Source organism: Sphaeramia orbicularis, chromosome 9, assembly GCF_902148855.1.
Source record: "Sphaeramia orbicularis chromosome 9, fSphaOr1.1, whole genome shotgun sequence".
NCBI lineage: Eukaryota > Metazoa > Chordata > Actinopteri > Kurtiformes > Apogonidae > Sphaeramia > Sphaeramia orbicularis.
This window is the reverse complement of record NC_043965.1, coordinates 17,593,782-17,607,493: the sequence shown is the minus strand read 5'-3', so window position 1 is coordinate 17,607,493 and position 13,712 is coordinate 17,593,782. Positions and strand designations below refer to the sequence as shown.

General features: G+C 37.3%; 1 protein-coding gene across 1 annotated transcript in view; it reads right to left on the bottom strand.

Annotated features, from left to right (window-relative positions):
* The window catches only part of srrm4 (serine/arginine repetitive matrix 4), a 112,785-nt gene that overhangs the window by 64,899 nt on the left and 34,174 nt on the right, over nt 1-13,712 (bottom strand). The window lies entirely within an intron of this gene.

Here is a 13,712-nt window from a genome sequence, read left to right as displayed (position 1 = left end):
AGTTTGTTTTAAAGAACATGTTGCATCTGAAACCTCTGAATAAGTGCAGTAATTATTACGGATTTGCTGAGTTCAGTCTAGGTGGGGACCTTTTACTCATGTACGTATGAGTCTGTGAAGAGGTTGATCACAAACATGACGTATCACTTGTAGCTCTCAGAAACCTAGCATACTCATCTAAAACAATCATCTTAAAAGTGGAGCAGGCCATGCAGAATGTGACGACTACAGAGAGCAATCAAGACACCCGCTGTGTTCCCATTCCTCCACCCACCTCTCGCTCCTCTCCTCTCTCTCTCTCTGCTAATCAGCGTGGGTCTGATCTGAGGCTTCATCTGATTCTCATTTCAAAAGCACCCTCAGCCTGTGGAGCTTACACAGTATAGTCTAATGTGAGGTGAAATGGCTGACCAGTGACCCACAAGAATCTGCAGTATATTGTTCTGCACAGGGGCATAGAATTACGTAGGGACGCTAGGGACACGCCCCTACCAATATCCAGCCACTACTGTGTACTCATTATCAATCCAACTGCTGTCCGTAGTGTTTAGTCAATGATTATGGCACACAAAGGGTTAACAGTCGGTCTCTGCTGGAAGTCCCACCTCTAACATAAATGTTGCTCTCCGATTGGCTCTTTGGTTTTGCTAACGTACAAGTGATTGGCCGTCCCCACTGTCACTCCATCTACTTGTAAAAGGAACCTGCTAGTTGGATCACTAAAGTAAGTTTTCAATATGTTTGGCATTTGTTCTGCCTGGGTTGCGTCAGGTAGACAGATGTGAATATCAGTGGTGTCATTTACATGTACATTTGTACATGTGTTTGTTTGTGTGCGTGTGCGCCCGTGTGTGTGTGTGTGTGTGCTCAGTAATTAGGATGTAAAGGATGTCAAAGAAAAGAAAACTGGTCAGAAGACATTTCTATAGGAGTCAAAGTTTAAGTTACTTCAAGGGTATAGAACTGTAGAGGCTCAACACAGATACTGAAAAAAAGACACTATTTAATGCCAAACAGAAACACTTTTTAAAAATTACTTTACTAATTATTTTAATGCATTCCTATGGAAGAGCAACTGTTTAAAAAATACACATAAAGAAAATTTAAGGGGAAAATACAATAAAACCTCAGATTCTAAATGTGATTCTAGATGTGATTTTATCCATGTTTTTGGGGAATAAATTACATGTAATAATTGAAACTAAAAGCCTTTTTTGCTTAGGTAATAACTGTACCATCAAACTGTATGATCACTGTATCCCTAATCTGTTCATATGTCATGCATCAACATATTTATGTCAGATGACAGACAGTAGAGAGGAGGGAGGAGGCAGAGGAGGAGAGGCTGGAAATTCACAGGTGAGGTTAAATAATAATGGATATGTTAGTCATGAGAATAACTTTGCAGAATGCATTCAATTCTTGTATTGCCCTTAGACATTCCGATATGCACTATAAACATGTCAATTACTGAATTATTTTTCTGACTATGATTGTTTGCTTGTTTGATCAGCTCGACATGACATTATTGACATTATGAAATTATGATTGCAAAAGCAAAAAAATATCAACTTTCAGGAGTGCTGCCTTGGAGCACTTTAGTGTCCCCACCAATGTCACAATCAAACCTACTCCCTTGGTTCTGCAGGTGCGGTATCTCCTTAGCTGTGAGAGTTGACCTTTATCTACAGTTCTACAATAAAAGAGTGTTTAATGTAGAAAAGAACTTAACCGTTACCTACTTGTGAAGCTGATATCAAACACAGTGTAAGTTAATATGGAATGATTTTTTGTTTCTACAACTGAAGCTTTTGATTTCATATGATTAATAACTTATGGCTTGCTGTTATTTATTTATTTTTTGTTAAGGAAAAATACCAATTACCAAGAATTTACTGTCAACAGCTTTTAGTCTATTTGTCCTTGCCTTGCACAAATCTATATCTTCTGTTTTGGATGATTATTTTTGCTGTCATCTTCCACTTATTAAATCATGAAGGTTGTTTTTTGAGAGTCTTGTAAACCTCAGCAGACCAAACAATTAATTGATAAACCAAGGAATAATTTTGTGTTGTGTTACTATTCAACACATTAATCATTAGTTACAGTCCTTTAGGCTTATGCTTCATAATTCCATATCATAAATATGGTTTGTTTTTTTCCTTAAAGCTGTGCCAGCAGAGGCAGACGCCAGATGGAAGTTTTGAAACTTGTCTATTGCTTCAGTTAAATGGGATATTTATGTTGCAGCTCAACATCATAAATTAGGTAGTTAGAAACCGATAACGAACTTGTGAAAATATACTTTTAAGACTTTTAAGAAATATATTTAAAAAGCATCCTAAGCAAGAAATGTTGCTGCTTTATGCTTAGTGTTACTCCACACGGTCTAATGAACCAAAACAAAAAAAGGAAACTCAAACAAACAGAGCTACTTCAAAAATACGTCTGATCCAACACCCTGCATGGCTGATATACAAATTAGGGATGCACCGATACTACTTTTTTCCAGACCAAGTACAAGTACGAGTATTTACATTTGAGTACTTGCCAATACCGAGTACCGATACAAGTACTTAATAATCTCATTCCAGTTCTTAGTTCCTTTTGTAAATGTGCTTTATTGTCGTTGTCATTAGTCTGACTGGAAAAAAAAGTGCTGCTACTGACATTTAATGTGTTGGAATGAGCGTTTCTCAATGAATCTACCAGGGGGCGCCGCTCTGAATTAACCATACTGGACAAATACCACGAAGAAAAGTAAAGTTTTTTTTTGAGAAGAAGAAAGTCAGCAATAACAAACATGGAGACGACAAAGGCAACACTAATGTGATACTAATATTGCAGCGTTTTCACTGGTAAGGTTTAAAAGTTTAGCTTCAGCAGGAAGAGAAAAGAGAAATGAGTGATAAGTTTTGTTTTCACTTCCACTGGCGGCGGTCCGCACCACTCCATACTCCCGCTGGTATTCTCTGTCTCCACCAGCACCTGGAAAACGGATGGAATGTACGCAGAGGATGGACAGAACGCTACTTGCAGTCAGCGTTACTTTTATCACCGTCACTTATTTTAAAAAATCTCCACACTCTTCACACTCCACACACATTATTCCACCACCACGTACCTGCTGCACTGAACTATGAATGTCACATGGCTGTAAGTAGTATCGGTGCATTTGTATCGGATTACTTTTACGAGTACGAGTACACACACTGAGTATCGGAGCCTATGCCCGATTCTGGTATCGGTATCGGAGCATCCCTAATACAAATTATGTAAACTTTTTATTTATGTTGATAAAGCCTTATGTCTGACTATTACATTATCTGAGAATATTGGAATATGCTGACTACAATAGGACTCAGGAAAAGGAAATGAAATGGAACGTCATTAGATAGATAGGTAAATATTTTTAAATAGGTTTGTAGTTATTTAGAACATTTTAATTTATTAAAGATTATAATGTAAATTGTGTTTCTCATCATGTCTGAGGGCCCCCACTTATAAGCTGAGGACTGCTTCTGGGGTTTCCTATTACAAAATGTATCTCTTCTCTCCACTGGCTCCCAGTCCACCATCGTACTGATTTTAAAATTTTAATGTTTGTTTTTAAAGCTTTAAACGGTCTAGCTCCTCCCTATTTATCTGAGATTTTAACAGTTCACCGCCCCAGCAGAGCCCTCCCATCGTCCTCTCAGATGGTTTTGGATGTCCCCAGGTCCCCATATAAACAGTGGGGTGATCGTTCATTTGCTGTTGTTGCACCAAAACTGTGGAACTTGTTGCCTCCTGACTTGCGAGTCCTGGCTGACCTGCCCCTGTTCAAGTCCAGGTTAAAGACTCACCTGTTTAGACTGGCTCTTAGCACTGAGACACTATTAGGTTTGAATCTGTGGTCTCTTTTATCAATGTCTGTTGTGTCCTATTGTTTTATGCATATTTATGGTACTTGATTGACCTGTTTTATAATTTTATTTGTGGATTTTCGACAGCATAGCATGGATGCATCATACAATCTGTACATTTCTGCTGGCTTTTTGAACACAAGTCCCAACCCCCAACTTAAATATAAACATAAACATGTAAATATATCTACCAAAAGACATCAGGATTATGAACAGGAGACATATAGCATTCATACAGAGTCTGGATGTGAAAACATAGTAAAAAAAAAAATAAATAAATACATAAAATAAAATTGGATAACAATTATACATATATTTAAAAAAAAAAAAAAAAAAAAAAAAAAGACAGAAATAAAATATGTACCATACCTACAGTTATCCAGGTGATGAGTGGTGATTTGGTGTTAAAGTCATCATATATTGCTCATTCTATAAGTTTCTGTGAATTTTAGAAAAGGCTGCCATGCTTTCTAGAATTTTACAGTTGATTCTGCTAACGTACATCTCATCTTCTCCATATGTAAAAACCTCATAATGTCTGCAATCCACTGATCATGTGTGGAAGGGGATTCTGTTGTTTTTTATCTTATAATTTAATCATGCTTTTAGAGCTAAAGCACTTTGGGCTTCGTTATGTTGTTGTAAAGTGCTATAGAAATAAACTTTGATTTGATTTAATCTTGGAAATGAATTGTCGATTTTGACTGTAATAATTTCGTAATTAATTGATTGATTGATTTCAAAAACAACAACAAAAAAAACATATCTGCGCACAGTTGTTTACATCCCTATGGAACTAAACACATTTGGAAACAATTGAAGTTATACCAAAAAGCATCAACCTGGCTTCACATCCTTCCTCTCTGGAGGGTCTCTAACCCATTCCTGCTGATGGCTGGAGGTGACCTCAGACCATGTTGGTACACATAATTATCATTTCCCTCCGGGGAAACCTGTGATCAATGAGAGAATGACCTTACCCTCCGCACGCACCTCCTTCAAAGTCGGATAATAAATTGGTCCATCTCACCCCTCCTACCGCCCATGTTATTTAGAGGGCTATCCAAGGGAGTCCATTACCGTTTTATGGAAAGAAGGTTCATTCAATTTGTGAGTGACCTAATGAGAAGTTCTGTATGGATACAAGGCTCAAGGGCTCAAGGGCAAGTGAATTATTACATTATCTTTAATGTATGGCAGACAGTAGGTTCAGAGGGGATTTATTTTGCTTTGTCTGTTTCTTGAGAGGAAACAGCTGAGAAAATATAATATCTCCAGTGTGTATTTTAGTTCTTTAAATTATTATCTTTAAATTATATTCATTTCTAAAGTTTATATGGGACAATGTAAATCACATAGTATACTTTCTACCTGTTACAAACAAGCTGTAGTAACTGATGATTCACATAAAGAGATTATAGCTATTGCTAGTTTCCATCTCCAGTCCCTAGTCAAGCGTTTAGCAGAGGAAAAAAAGAAAGAGAGAGAAGTAAAAAAAAAACATTTAAGGTTCATTCACTGTATTATATGTGTATCTAGTATAGTCAAAAGTCAAATATATTCCATATTAACCTTTACTGCTTCAGATTCATTCATTATTGTGAATATTTATTCAAACCTCACTACTTATAAAACACTATAACTATGTTTGTTTACTTTAGTGCCGCTCTGAAAAGACATGAGGCTATTTTTTTGCACAGGAAAAAACCCCAAAACAAAACAAGTGAAATATTGTTTCATGTCCATTGTTATTTTAATCCATACGTAGGAAATATGCAATAGGCGCCATCTATGTTCTGCCTCCATTCCTGATGTGACAGAAAAAACAGTATTGACGATTCACTGAAAAGCATTTCAGCCACATGACTTGAAATAAATGGCTTAATTAAAGAGTCTTCTTATATTTGGCTTAAACCTTATTAAAGGATAATCCCCCTCAAAGTCAAAGGTGGCGTTTAAAGGATTCATCATGCAGCGTAGTCAGACTGCACATAGTGTACTGTACTGTATTAATGTGACCACAATGAGGGGCTCAAACTGTGAAGTTACATGTACATATATATGCTTTTATATTACCGATTTGTATCGAACCAAAATGTAATGTTTCACAGCAGATTTACTGGTAAAGAGTTTAAAAAAATGACTAATTGGAAGTGAAGGTGTTAATATATGTATGGAGATCGCTTCATCGCTTCAACAGCTATCCAATAATATGAGCAAAAGTATGTGCAGACATATTTTTCAGGTTGTTTGTTTTATCTGAGGCACTGACCCTGTTTTCATTTAGTTTATTAAGCAAATTCTAGTCTAAACACATAACACATTACTTTATTACTGCTGTGTGAAATAGTGCCTCAGCTTGTTTATTTCATAAAATAGTTGAATATAATGATGGATGCAGCAGAGACTTAGAACAGTTAGTTTGCATTAAGTTATTCTAAATTTTCTTGGAGGAAATTATCTTCAGTAATAAAAGACACTTGTATTTGGGTGCTTCTATGAAACTGGGTTACTTTTGGTACCTAGCACTTTACCAGGTTTTTAGACCCAATAATAAAAGAGAAATTTAGACAAATTTCCCCCCAGGATGTACCTAATGATGACCTCAGATAAATGCAAAAAAAAATTATACTCTTGGTCTGAGCTATCCCAAAATTTCAATAAAATACAATATTGGGGCCAAAAATTGGACCAAAATTGGGACAGGAAAAGCTGCCTTGGTGTCAGTGCATTTGATCTGGAAAATATAGCTGTAAATGGTCTTATATACCGCTATAAATAAAGACACTGTCAGATGTGATGACCCTAGTGGTTTTTCTGATCCAGACATGCAGGTTTTTCATGAATGTCAGTCTCATGCAGGTTTTTCATGAATGTCAGTCTCATTCCAGGTTTTGTGTGTAACCCATTGTGTCCACTTGTGTTACATGCAGAACATGCCCAGTTAAACACAAATAAATTGTGAGTGATTTTGCAACAGTGGTCATTTTTGTGAAACACTCTGTCTTGCATAATTAGTTTGATTCCCAAAATGTACCTGTGAGAGAATAAACAGATATCTGAAAAAATAGTAGTATGTAAATTTTGTGTCCTTTTTACTATTACATGCAGATTTTTGTATAAAATATAACATAAAAAATAAAAAAATGTGTTATATTTGAAAAATAGTTTCTCTTTTATCAAAGTATGTATGTATGTATATATTTATTTATTTATTTATTTTATTTTTTTAAACAGACCCAAAGTGCTTCTACAGGGTGGGGAAGCAAAATTTACAATGAACATTTAGTTGTTTTTTCTCAGCAGGCACTACGTCAATTGTTTTGAAACCAAACATATACTGATGTCATAATCCTACCTAACACTATTATCCATACCTTTTCAGAAACTTTTGCCCATATGAGTAATCAGGAAAGCAAACGTCAAAGAGTGTGTGATTTGCTGAATGCACTCGTCACACCAAAGGAGATTTCAAAAATAGTTGGAGTGTCCATAAAGACTGTTTATAATGGAAAGAAGAGAATGACTATGAGCAAAACTATTACGAGAAAGTCTGGAAGATACTATTAAAGAAGAATGGGAGAAGTTGTCACCTGAATATTTGAGGAACACTTGCACAAGTTTCAGGAAGCGTGTGAAGGCAGTTATTGAGAAAGAAGGAGGACACATAGAATAAAAACATTTTCTATGATGTCACTTTTCTTGTGGCAAATAAATTCTCATGACTTTCAATAAACTAATTGGTCATACACTGTCTTTCAATCCCTGCCTCAAAATATTGTAAATTTTGCTTCCCCACCCTGTAAACTTGCTTCAAAACATTAGTCTACATGTGGTTTGAATTTTTAGCCCCTCTGTCCTGTTTTTAGGGACCCATTTTCCTCCTCCGTGACCATCAGCTACAGCAGAATACATCTCAATTTCTAATACAAAACCTCTGGTGGTAAAAACAGTTCCAGTTCCACATGTCATGGGCTGTGTTGGCATAGCCAGCGTTCTGTTTATTTACTGATCTATTCTAAGGGATCTATGAAAAGCATAGCTGCCTCATAACATACACAAACAGCCATGATAATTTAAATTGCATATTTAATATCATCTTCTACAGCGAAAAACACACAGGGAAATAAGATATGTTCAGAAATAATCCCTTTAGGCAAAAATGAGGCATCTGGCACAAAGCCTGTCAGCTGCTTCAAACATCATCAGCGTCTTGACAGCATGTTTTTTGTCACCTTGCAACATTTGCTGTGTGAAGTGAACAGGGGTGTTACCAGAGATATGTGGACAGATGCAAACTAGATTCTGCCTGTTTTTGTCATGAAATTCCCATGAGCACATTTTCCAGAGAGGAAATAATAGCAAGGGAAGGGTAGCGGTGACTCAGGGGTGGACAGTCCATGCTGCGTTCTCTGGGGAACTAGAGGAGACTGAATATAACAGAGGGTGAGTCTGATCCTGCAGCGTTTTAGAGCAGAAGTGGATCATGAACAACAGAAGAGAACCGACAAAGCATGAGCAATGTCTTATTTGTACAGGGAAACCTCAGAATGTTGGTAAAATACTCACAATTTGTTAAATGTGATGTGTTTTTGTGCAGAGTGGATTTACCTACATGTATCCAGTATGTGCTGAGGCTTCAGTCTGTGAAATTTGCCCATGCTTCATCGCTTATGTTAAGTTTGTATGGGAGTCTGTGTTGTTATGGGAGCAGGTCATTAATTAACTCCATTTCTAAGAAACAGTGGCTAGTGTTGCACAATTTGTTGCTATAGAAAAGCAGGAGAGGCACTGAAGAGCTCTGGAAGGAAAATAAGGACTGAAACAAAAACAACTGAGTCCTCAACATGGAAATCAATGTAGATAATCAAGACAGTCATTATGGTGGAAAGTAAGTTAACTAAGAGCAACACTGCAAAAAACAAAATCTTACCAAGTGTATTTTTCTCATTTCTAGTCATATCTCATCACACTTAAAATAAGACATAATCACCTTAACCCTTTCATGCATAGTGGTCACTACAGTGGACAGCTATTCTCCAGTTGTTCTCTTGTATATTCATGGGTTTTGTTGTTTTAGTTCCATATCAGCCAACAAGGTGGACAGCTGTTCTTGATAAACCTGATCTGCAGTAACATGTTTGAATGCAAATCAAGTGCTAGTTGTTATTGGACTGCAATTAAAAGTTTTCTTGCACAAAAAGTTTTTTTTTTTTTGCAAATTATCTCCATGAACTGAGTAATAACTAGTATTAGAGTATGTTAAAATATAAGAAAACATCAGATTAGCATTAAAATTGTTTTTATTTCATAGTTTTCACACAGTATATCACTTCTGGTGATGGGTTTTAAATATATGTTTCTTTGCTTCAAAAATTAAACAGATGGTGTCCATCTGAGTGGACATTTTTGTAACTCCATGAAAAATAGGCTCATTTAAAAATTTCAACTGCATTGTTTTTTTCATGCCTAAAGAGGAATAAAAACAAAAATACTGACTATGGTTCTCATAATTCATGCATGAAAGGGTTAAGAGTAACTTTTAAGTGAGATACAAGAACTTATTTTTAGACAATAGATCTTGAAAATCTTATTTCAATAAATCTTACCAAGATAATTTTCACTTGTTCCATTGGCAGATTTTTTTTTTGCTTAATTCAAGATTTTTTTGCTCAATTTAAGCAAAAAAAAAAAAAAAAATCTGACAATGGAACATGTGAAAATTTTGGTACGATTTCTTCCATTCCATTCCATTCCTTTCTTCAACTGTTTATTTGACTGTTGTTTGTTTTCATATCCAACTAACTCTGTACATCCCTGTGTTTTGTTTTGGGTTTTTTTCTTATATACCTGTTGTGACGCACATTGAGTATGCTTTGTGCATGAAATGTGCTCTATAAATACAGCTGAATTGAACTGAATTAAAATTTGTACACAGTATATCATAAATTGTGGTTGATATAATGTAGCTGTAAACTGATGTGCTGTATGTTTATTTACTGCATTAGTTCAGTACATCTGTGAACAGCTAAACATTTCTTAGATCTGTTTTCAACACTGTTAAATATTGTATATTACTGGTAAACATGGACACTTATGGTCAAATATTAACGCAGTAGACTATTCCAGAGCATCATCAGTACAAGTGCACGGCCTGAATATGACACTTTTTCCATTTCAAATGCAGAGTTCTGCAGTGGATTAGTATTATCAGGACACCTCTGGCTCCATTCAAATACAATCAGAAATTTGCCCCGAAACTTTAACTTTACAAATTAAAGACATGGTAGATTTGCACAGAATTAAATCCGCCATCAAAATGTAAAATGATTTACAACCATCTCACACCCAAAGCTGTGACGGTCCAGTATGAGTGGAGAACGGAGCTCTGGGCTAGAATTAGAGCTGATAGCGTGTTCGTTGATCCAAAAATGATGACCTGGGGCTTAAGGTGGTACGTTGCAAACCAGCTTTTAAAGTTGATTGCTCCGTTTTGACGCACCCTAACCTTGGCGGCTGTCAGTCAGTCAGACTGGAGGACTGTCCTAACGTCTCACAGTTTATGAGAAAAGATATGGTGTCTGAGAGATTACTCCTCCTTTCCAATACCATATTAGAGCTTAATCTCCTGCCTCTCTCGGTCCATTCTCAACAGGAGGAGGCGTTAAGGGTAGCGACAGATGGAGAGAAGGTGGAGGACTTTGCAGGAGGAGTAAATATGTCAATCACTTGAAGGCGCTGAGAGGTTTCCTTGAAGAGCAAGGAGGGAAAAGTCAACAAGCCAAACGCCTCTTTTCCTCTCCAAAGCATTCAGACCATTTACCAGACCAGAACACACCTCTGCTGGATGGTTATTATACCGAATGAGTTTCCTTATCAACGTACAGAGACAGGCCTACTGATTCATGTACATCAGAAATGAGGTATTTCACAAACAGTGTTGGGAGTAACACGTTACAAAAGTAATACATTACAGTAAGAGATTACTTTTTGCTGTAACACAGTAGTGTAAGGCATTACTAATCAATTTTCAGTGATATATTACTCTGTACATGTTCAGTTGCACTTACAATGCACTTTTCGCCCATGATTTAATTGCTCAAATGAAAAAAAAAAAACAAATGAACAAGTGGTGCCAGGCACAACAAACCCCACCCCTTGGCACCGATCCAGCTGATGTCATCATGTCTATGAATGTGCTGATGTCAACATATCAGTTGCCTCTATGTATGTGTCAAGTTTGAAGTAAGTTGAAACAAAATTGATGTTTTTATAGACATGTGAAATTTTGCCCATTATAAGAAAACGGGGGAAAAAAAGATTTTAAAAATTCATAAAAAAATTTAAGTTTGACCTACTTTTCCCAAAATGTAATGAGATCTATTCTGGGTCACTGGCAATCTATAAACCCAATTTGGTATGAATTCAACCAATAGTTTTGCTGCTAGAGTGTTAACAAACAAAGAAACAAACCAAACCAAAAACAATACCCCTTGCTTCCTCTTCAGGGGGAGGGGTTAAAAAAAACAAAAAACAGCAAGAACGTGCGACCTTAGTGAATCAAAAATGCAGCAAGAAAGTTCAATTCCTGTTGGTATTCAGCCAGTGGGTGAAGATGGCGGAAGACCGTACATTGGTCACATGGACGTGAGCTCATTACTAACCCTAACCCTGCTTTACAGAAGCTAGTTAGCATTAGCATGATCCCTGTGATCAGCAATGACAAGGTAAGCTAACGTTCCTAAGACTAGTCAGAAATCTTTATCAATTGTGGATTTATTTACCAACACCCCCTGTTTGAACATGTAAAATTTTGAAAAAACTGCAAGCGTTCCTGCTGGGATTCGAACATCATATGCTGCGTTTCCACTACGTGGTTTCAGCTAGACTCAACTCGACTGAACTCGGCCTTTTTGCGTTTCCATTGCGAAAAAGGACCTGGAATCTGGTACCCGGTACTACTTTTTTGGTATCACCTCTGCCAAGGTTCCAGGACTGGGGACCAGATACTAAAACGTGACGTGTAAACACTGCAGACCACTACCATTTTACAAAAAACAGATGCGGAAGGTTACAGTAAATATAGCGGTAGGTTAATCCACATGATGACAGCCCGCAAAACTACACCATGGTTTGTCGAGGAGGTTGAGACGCAAAATTCAGCGTGAGCTTGACGAGACAACACGCGAGTTAATCAGCAACTCTCTGAGCAGACGACACGGAAGTAACACAGCGCATTGCTATGATGTCCAGGTACTGTAAAGTTGGTAGTATCCTGTAATGGAAAGGGTCTCCAGGAATAGGACCTGGTACCAGAGTCAAGTCGAGTCGAGCGGAGCCGGTACCACGTAGTGGAAACGCGGCAATAGACTGTATGCATCCCAAGGCTCTCCTATCTCTTGTATTATGGGGGGGGGGGATTATTTGACTTTCGGTGGGGTGGGGTGGGTGGGTTCTACTGCGCACGCTGCATTTATGACGAAAGTCTGTATGTAACTCAAAAGTAATACAGGAATCATGTAATGCATTATAATTCTGAGACAGTAATATTGTAAGGTAAGGAATTACTTTTAAATAACAAGTAATCTGTAATGGATGACAATTTGGAAATAATTTGCACAGCACTGTTCACAAAGCATTTCCTATCGGGGCACATAACAAAGCAAATGTGGAAATCAAGTCCTCAGATAAGTGGATTAAAAATAAGCTCAGTTCTCCTCTTTGACGTTGGTATCTCAGTGCATTAAGTTTGCCCTTTGGCCATCATGAGAGGGATTATGCCACCAGTCAGTATCCATTTGTTTAGGCAAATCATCACTTAGGCCAAACCTCACGACTGTACCTCCGCTGAATATATCAAATGGGATGAGGTCATGACGCAGTCAAATTGTAGCCGGCAGCTCAACATCCGTCATGATATAATGCACTATGTCGCATTCGTGTCCAGTAGATTCTGAAATAATACCCAAATATAGACTATGTAGGTTAATGCGGATGTGTATTCGATTAGACAGATCTGCAGCTCTTAAAACGAGGCATCATAATTTCTGCAAAAATGGCTCAGACTTTCTATTTTCAACATTTGGATTATTTGTCAAAGGTTCCCTGAGTGCAATGTGAGAAGAAGTCAAAGGAAAAAAGTCCCAACTTCTAGCACAACCTTAATAATTTAGCAGCTCTGCACAGAACCAGGAGCTCATTCAGATGAGGACAAAAGGCACTTGTGCACCGCCCCGGTCGGATCAAAAGCAAATCATTAATTCGGAGTCTGCTGTTGTAGTCAGATCTGGTGTTTTATTGCAACTAGATTTCCTTAAACTGTCTTCAGAGTCAAAGAGAATGCTGAGACAAAGCAATTCTATTTCTCCAACGAGGGCAGTGCTGAGCTCGACTTTAAATTGAATGCCCCCAAAATAACCATTTAATTATGTGGCTATCGGAGAGGCTTTCATGTTTAGAGAATGAATCAGAGGGGGCGCGATAACCAATTCTTTCATCGATGCAAAACAGGAGGAAAAAACTTTTACCCTCCTCTATCAAAAATTAGACGAAGCCACTGAAATTACCTCGTGTGCCAGAGACATTAATTAGACTGAATATCCCCAGATCACCCAGATTCTTGCCAGATAAATTTAATTAATGGACAAATTCACCCGCACGTGCAGTGTCCGTATCTAAATGAATCAGCCGGTGGACGTCTTAGCTTTTAATGTTTTACTACTGAAGACAAATTGTCACCACGGCAGACAAAGAAGCTGTCGTGTTTTGTGGATTGCACCACGATGATCAATTTAATGAAAGATTTTT